The sequence below is a fragment of the Copadichromis virginalis genome, linkage group LG14 (genome assembly GCF_057382275.1).
Source record: "Copadichromis virginalis isolate Kocher_CV1m ecotype Utaka linkage group LG14, C_Virginalis_male_GT1.1, whole genome shotgun sequence".
Classification (NCBI taxonomy): domain Eukaryota; kingdom Metazoa; phylum Chordata; class Actinopteri; order Cichliformes; family Cichlidae; genus Copadichromis; species Copadichromis virginalis.
In genome coordinates this window covers 28,447,884-28,456,514 of record NC_140631.1, presented here as the reverse complement: position 1 = coordinate 28,456,514, position 8,631 = coordinate 28,447,884, and the positions used below count along the sequence as shown (strand labels likewise).

Here is an 8,631-nt window from a genome sequence, read left to right as displayed (position 1 = left end):
AGCTGCTGACCAAAAAATAATCCAGACAAGAGTAGGAGTGATGGACATGTGAGAAAAAAGTATATTCCTTACTGGTGGGGTGAAGAGAGCACCATGCATCGCAAAGACCAAAGTCGCTCATATACTGTTTGATTATATTTGTGGACTGCCAATTACGCTGAGTTCCCGCTGTAGATTGATGTATAAGCACATGGTGAGTGAAAAGGGCTGAGAGAAGGAGAAACGCTTAGTGTATCATGAGATGCCAAGTCTATTGCAACATAAGGGTGGAAAAAGAGAAACATATACAAACTAGTGGACATGTCCACATGGCCTTCTCAGCTTTCAAGCTGACTCCTCTCCTCTCTCCCATCCTGGCGTCACTGAAAAAGGAAGACACTAATTAGGAGGATAAGGAACAGCTGCCCTGTCAGCCTCACTGGCATTGCCCCTCAAGCCTGCTGCTTCATCCCTCCCCTGCACCTACCCCAAAGACACATCCCCACCACCACCCTCACCACCTGGCCGAGACTGGGGAGCCATCTGGCCGAACCTACTCCTCCTGTGGGTGTGGGAGAGGAAGTCGGCCACTGCCATCTGAGGACCAGTCCTATGGATCACCTTGAATTTAAAGGTCTAAAAAGCCAGATCCCACCAGGTGATCTGGGCGTTGGCATCCTTCATGCGCTGGAAGCACTGCAGCGGAGCAGGGTCTGAGCAGAGGGCGAACGAGTGTTCCGGGAGGTTCCGATGGAAATTTTTTTTACCTTAGTGTACTGATCACGTGTTCTGACGATAGTATACATATGTATTAGTGATATTAGTTATATATGAAGGATAACTTGTTTCCCACTCGCTGGTTGAACAAGAAGGGTCCTTGCAACTGGAAGAGGGAAGTAACACAAGCACTTTGTCTCCTGGTGAAAACTGCCTGAGTCTAGCCCCTCTGTTGTACAGGTGCTGCTGGGACTTGAGCAGTGTCTCTCATGACAACCTCCCCAAAGTGTACGGCTTTGGTCTCAGGTCCAGAACCTACTGAATCTGATTTTTTGCTGGGCTTGGACCTTCCTCTCAGTTTTCTTTAAGCAGGTCCAACACCCCTGCGGCTTTCTGCAGGGGGCACTTCATGCACTGCAAACAACAGAGGGTCTAACCAGCAATCACAATTGTGTTCATCCTTATGAATGAAATTCCGAATCATGGACTTTAAGGTCCATAATCCACGTGGATGCCCCGGCCAATAACATCTGGCCATTATTCATTCCAGAGTTTTGTCATAGACAACAACAACTGTGTGTGTTCCTCTGTGCGAGTATCACAAATTACTCAATAAAGCCTATCATTTAACAATATGAAGTGCAAGTAGGACCATGCGGCTTCAGGGTGCACCAAGTAACCATTAATTTCTATCACTTAGTTAAAGTCTGAGTGTAGGGGTCATCATGAGACTGCTTCAGTGGAAAATTCCGTGGGGCAAATCGTTGGAGCCAGCAGGACCTTCTAGTGAGGTCTACTCAGTCAGTACACGCTACTAAAGGTTATGATCGCATCTCCACACACTGCCTCAACAGGTTATTACACCCCAGCCAATTCATTTCCAGAATTAGGGGATGCATCAGGCACGAGCTAAGTGCAACCTTTATCCCATGCATTTTTCCCTTGTATTTTAATAGCAGCAGCACAGTGGGGTATTTGTGAATATTCCCATGAACAACTTAATCTTCACCCACTCTGCTTCCAACAATGTCCTGGGGTGAACCGTGAACTAGGGTATGCTTGCAGCCCATGTCCACAAAAGCCTGCTGTATACCCCCTTGACACCTTACCAGAGAGCAGCCAAAGCGGAACACCCAACTGACCTCCATCAGCTAACAATCCTGTAGTGGGTGTCCCGACCGACCACACTTTCAGCACTCCCACCCCTAGTGGCTTGGGTGCAGTGCCTGTTGTTGCCAGGGCCCAGGGTGACAGATCGGCAACGACTGGGTTTGTGGAATGTAGTGGTGGCTAGCCCTAACCCACTCCGATGGGGCAGGGCCTGCTGACCGGCTGGCTGCGGCCCTCCTCTGCTTGTCTCCATGCAGCCAGATGATCCTCAGCTAGGGTGACCACGGTTTCCAAACTCGCCGGCTGGTTGCAGCAGTCTCTATGGGCAGCCTCTGTCTGACAGTGGGTGGGAAGTCTGAGACTAATTGTAATTGGTTAGGCAGGAAGTCTTCTCAAGGTTGTACAGTTTGGTGGTGAGGATGTCTGGGATTGTGGTGTTGAACGCTGAGCTGTAGTCCACAAAGAGCATCTTCATGTAGCTAATGTTGTTCTACAGAATGATCAGCGTTCTGTGAAGGGTGATGGCATCCTCCATGGACAAACTAAGTAAATGGTAAATGGTAAATGGTCTGTATATGTATAGCGCTTTACTTGGTCCTAAGGACCCCAAAGCACTTTACACTATACACAATCATCCACCCATTCACACACACATTCACACACAGGTGATAGCAAGCTACAGTGTAGCCACAGCCACCCTGGGGCGCACTGACAGAGGCGAAGTAAAGGTTTCCAGGTTTCCAGGTCAGACTCAGCCTTTGGTTTTGGCTTTTGTTTTCTGTAAAGTTAGGTGTGTGGGAATACGAGTTTAGTTTAGTTTATTATTTTGGCCTTGTCTCACCCTAAGTTGTTGACTCTCCCGTTTTGTTGTTTCCTTTTCATTATGTTGTAAATAAATGACATTGCAATGAACAGATATTTGTTTCTTGTGGCTGCTTGGGTATTCAGTAGGGTGGGGATGGGGGGTGCTTCATTCATGTTATGACCCTGCCCCTAGATGGGTCATAACAAGGCACTAATATGGAAGTTAATAAGGAGTTTGGATATATTTCAGACAATTCACACTGATAATAAACAGTGTGAATTGTCATACACAGTTTATCTTTTGTTTACAGTAATTTGTGTTTACAATGGTTAAGTAAGGAGATTTCAATGGTAAATTGTCATCATGTAAAGTATCATATACCATTTTTTTCTACTCCAATACCAAGCAAAGGTTTGGCTTGTATTCCAAAAAGAAAGGGTTAACTTTCCTCATTTCATTTGCCATGTATCTCATGAGTGTAGCGGCTTTCTAGAAATCATGCAGAAGTGCTTGAGGCAAAGCAACTAATCAAGTTACATTGCACTTAATACTACAATTCATACATAGCAGCCTCTTGAAAAATAAGGAAGAATTGACCAGGTTACATATGCTTTCTGAATTTATCTGCAGTACCATGTCAATTAAATTTAAATGTAAAAAATTCTAACGTTTAACATAATCAAGAAACTATAAAAAGTGAATGCAAGCTAAAGGTTATTGAACCATACATATAATTACTATCGTTCGTCTTTATTTTATTAAGTAAGTAAACAAAATCTCATTTTACTACATTCAGTTTTCAGAGTGACTGTGGTACCTTCTTCCCCATGATACGTTTTTTTGTATTCTTCTCTGGCTTCATTAAGATTATATAACATTTGGGTATGAAGATGCAAATTAGCAGTCCAAAACTGGAAGCAAGTATAGCAAATATTTCTACAGCAACACTGAACTTCCCAGGAGAGCTGACATATGCTGGGATAAATGTAATCCATACTGCACAGAATATCAACATGCTGAAAGTGATAAACTTGGCTTCGTTGAAATTATCGGGTAGTTTTCGAGCTAAAAATGCAAAAATAAAACATAAAATAGCCAGAAGTCCTATATAACCAAGCACAGCCCAAAAGCCTACAGCTGAGCCTAGAGCACACTCCAAAGTGATCTTGTCTTTGATTTCCTTAAAATTCTTAAATGGAAAAGGAGGAGAAGTTGTTAACCAGGTGATACAAATGATAACTTGCATAAGAGTGAATGCTGTAACACAGAGTCTCTGCTGTGTCTGCCCAAACCATTTCTGAACATTACTACCTGGACGTGTAGCTCTGAAAGCCATTAAAACAACCATTGTTTTTCCCAGAAGACAAGAGATACAGAGGACAAAGGTGATGCCAAATGCTACATGTCGGAGCATACAGGACCAATCAGAGGGCTGACTAATGAAGGTCAGAGAACACAGGAAGCACAGAATTAAGGAGAAGAGCAGCAGGAAGCTCAGTTCAGAGTTGTTTGCCCTGACAATAGGAGTTTTCCTGTACTTGAAGAAAATTTGTATCACACCAATCGTCATGCATGCTCCGAATAAAGATGCTGCAGTGAGCAGTGCTCCCATAATTTCTTCATATGACAGAAACACTGCTTCCTTCTTTATACAAGCATCTCTTCTTTCATTTGACCAAAACTCAGGTAGACATTTCACACAGGTGATAGAATCTGGAAATTAATATTGAAGCAGATGTTACACTAACTCAGTACAATTGTCATATGCCTGCATTTGCATCTACAACATCCGTGCATCATACTGATGCTGTACAAGTAGAAGATGAAAAACAACACCTTCATTGAGTGAATAACTAGTATCCTGATTTGTGATCAAGTGAAGATTGACAGATGTGACATCGAGAGTCCATCAGCATTTGTGATTGTGGAATACTTTACATTTCAAAGGAATGTTCATACAATTCTAAATATTTTCCAAAGTGCACAGAGACAAAAAGGTACATGCAAAATTTGAAAGAGACCACATATATGTCCTGTAACAAGATGAAACGACTCCTTTGGCCTTCCTAAATACTTAATTTTGCTAATCACCACACCTGTAATGTTGTTGATCTCTCCCTCTGCACATCTTATACAGTCATAGCAGCAAACAGGCCTTCCTTTCTGGAGAACCTTACGTGTTCCTGGGGGACATTTCTCACTGCAAACTGACACAGGCACCTGCATGATCAAGAACGTTTAACCATATGGACTTTGACAAAAAAGATCTCCCAATGATCTTCTGTATCAAACAGTTTATTCATTTTGAAGCATTAAAACCAAACAATGTGAAACTAATTAGGTATAAATTGAACAAAGGAACAAAGACATAAAAACAAAATTGTATGGTAGCTTACCTGCTTTGTTTTTCTTGCCCAAATTAAAGACTTGCTTTGCAGATTTAGCTGCTTTTCTGCAGCTAATGATGTATCATAAAGTCCAACTGTTACAAACTCCACAACGCCGTTTTCTTTTTGCTGCCAGTTTATAATATCATACTTTGCTGCTGGATCTCCATTCTCATTAAAGTAAACCTCATCTCCTTCCTTAGTTGTGAAATAGATCTTTCGTATGTGTTACAGAACCTAAGAAATATGTTATGACTCAGTTCATTGCATGACAATTTTTGCACACCTACAGATTGAAAAATACCCAAGAATCAATTTTGAATTAAAAATCTTCTTAATACTTCAACTTAATGTGAAAACTGTAATTTAAGCTTGTAATAAGCTCACCATGAATGGATCTAGCTGCAGATTTTTATTACATGTATTATTACAGCTCAAGATATTGTGAAATGCATGGGCCACTGCATACACTCCTTTATAGATGTTGTTAAAGATAGGCATGAGAGACATGTCAATGAAGCTGTTTTGAACTCCAGTCATATCTTCATGTCCGGTACACTCTCTCTGAATGTCTGCTGATGACTCCTTAAACTTACAACTAAATAATGTCTCCCAGAACTCAGTAAACAGTTCGTTATTAGATGAATTCAGTGGCTTCTCATCCAGTATGAACTCTCTCAGGCCAGTGACATGTGCTTTGGGAATGGAAACACCAATGGCACCATCCAGTATGTGATGCATATCCATTTCTGCTGTTTGTGAATCAAATATCCAAGACTCACTGCCTACCCACTGGTACCCAGACAAGTTATGGTATGAAAACTCATGTAGAAGCACATTCAAATCCGCACGGGCAAGGAATGCAACAATCACCTTGGAGGTTGAAGCCTTTATAATGTCAAGTATCCTTTGTATTTTGGCATATGGATCTGTCCTAAAAAAAGATACAGAATACTCCAGACAGACGCCCAGCTGCTGTGCAGTTTCTGTGAATGTGGCCATGCCATTATTTCCATAATCATTATTAGTTCTAATAGCTCCAACCCAAGTCCATCCAAAATGCTTGACCAAATGGGCCAGGGCTCTGCTCTGGTAGTAGTCACTGGGTATTGTTCTGAGGAAGGATGGGTACTTGGTTTTGTCACTGAGACAAGCACATGTGGCAAAGTGGCTGATCTAGAATGAAAAATGAAAAATGTATATATGTAAAAGACAAAGAATGAGAAAAGCTGTAGCTGTTAGAAATAAAACATTCAAACATACTGTAAAAATATGAAAATAACAGTTCTGCTCAGTACTGTTACATAAAATGTGACAGGTAAAGCAACAGATCTAATAGAGTAAAATATGGTTTAATAAGTATTCAAAAATAGAAAAAAAAGATTATAATACCAACCACTGGTACAAAAAAAGGTCCAATGACAGTAGCTACTGCTATGGTTGTAGAAGAAGATGTTGCTCCTATTATGGCCTGTACATATGCAGGTCTAGTGCATGTTGTCTTGGAGGGTGCAAACACAATTTCACTACCATTAACCAAAGCTAGTGTAACTCCAATGCTTCTGGCAACAGATCCACAATCATCATAGATTTTATAACCCAGAGAGATTCCTGGCAGTAGGTCTGTACTTTTATTAATCTCCTCAATGGCAAAAAGCATAGCCTGGGCAAACTGCAAATCTCTGAAATTTAAACTTAATTGACACAATTTTTAAAAATTTGCATTGCATCATGTTCCTTAAAACAGACACAAATAATCATGAATAAATCTTGAAATTTAAAACAAATCATTTCAAATTAAATCATTTAATGAAAGGAATTTAAATAACTAAGAAAATCAAAATACCCTTTACTCCTCATTTGTATCTTTAATGAATCCCAACAGATTCCTTAAATGCAAATTGACTTGTAGTGTGTCATTTACCTGATACATTGTAGTGGCAGAGGTTGGTTCATGTAGGTATCCTTTCTGTCTTTCCAGCTTGTGTGAAAAGAGAACATCCCCCCCAGTATAATATCCCCATTCTTAGATAGCAGTGGGTTCTCAGGATCTCCTCTCTGTCTGCACACTGGCTCCTCAGCATGAGAGACAGACGCCACCATTAACAGTTGCAAAAATGCCCATCCCTGCTCTGGCCATCTCTGTGTTGATGTCATTTCTTGAGCTAAACCACTTAGTGGCATTAAAAGTGCCTTGATGAAAATGAAAGAGTTATACTGGTATTTATACCTTTCAGTGCAACATAAGAAATAATACTATAGTGACAGTTTATTCTCCGTAGACCTACATGGTTAGTCAAAAGTAGAGACATGCCCAAATTTGCAATTTAATGTAGTTTCATGTATGTAAAATAATGCTATACATACATATGCCCATTTAAATTTAAAGTAACAATTCAAATAGAACTCCTTACAAATACATATCCACTAAAAATAATTTTTCTAATGTGAAATGTGCAATGATCTCTTCTTATATGGCAATAAAGGTCATATATTTACTTTCTTGGTAAGTCAATATGTTATTAAACAAGTGGATGCATTGGAAACATTATTTACTTTATTTAATAAAGTACTTTTGGGTTAGAGATTTACACAACAACTCACAGTCACCTACTCATGTCTATATTCGCATTGAAGAAGTAATATTTGAAACTATCATCAATCTAATACCAGTCTGATATAATCATTTAAGTAGTCACACTGCACATTACTGAAAGTCAGTCAAATACACTGGGCAAACTAATTCTAGGAGGAGTATTCCAAGTCCAAATTCATTCTTTCACTTTTACATACATAGCTTCTTCTTTCACATACGTGCACTACTGGTAAAACGTTTTAGAAATCAAAGAAATCAAATATTCCTCAGAATGTTATTCCCATATCTGTTGGAGAAGTTCCCATAAATGTGGGGCACTTGTAGGTTGGTTTGTTTTCACTCTTCTGTCCAGTTCATCCCAAACCAGCTCGACTGGGTTTAAGTCTGGAGACTGTGCTTGGCACTCGACGTTTTCAAGCTTACCATCTTTTTCTTTTTTCCTGAGGTAGTTCTGGCATAGATTGGACTTATGTTTTGGGTTATTATCTTGCTATAGGATGAACGCCTGAGCAACTTCTACAGCAACACTCAGAGGGTGTTGCATGGTGCTGCAGAATGCTGTGGTCGGCGTTCACTGTAAAATCTAATTAGTTCACAGAACTAAAAAAAAAAAACAACTATGTAAACTCGTTGCCTCAAAAAATGTAGTAAAGTTTTACTTAAGATGATTAAGCTAGGGCAACTTACCCATTTTGAGTATACTGTACAGCCTCATTAGTTCCCAGAACTCAAAAAAACTATGCAAACTTGTTGCCTCAAAAAAATTGAGTAATATTTACTTAAGATGACTAAGTTAAGGCAATTTATTCACTTTGAGTACAGAGTAAAAACCTATTTAGTTTCCAGGACTCAAAAAAAAAATATGCAAACTTGTTACCTCAAAAAAACCCAAGTAAAGCTTACTTAAGATGATTGTTAGGACAACTTATTCATTGTAAGTATGCAATATTAAGAATAACTTGATATTTCTGACTTTACAATACTAATTGTTTACCTACTGACAAACATTTCAAGTTCAACTAAATGAAAAAACAATT

At 39.7% G+C, this 8,631-nt stretch overlaps 1 pseudogene; it reads right to left on the bottom strand.

The window, feature by feature from the left end:
- Positions 1–3,410: 3,410 nt before the first annotated feature.
- LOC146694168 (extracellular calcium-sensing receptor-like) lies at positions 3,411–7,101 on the bottom strand (annotated as a pseudogene).
- Positions 7,102–8,631: the final 1,530 nt, after the last annotated feature.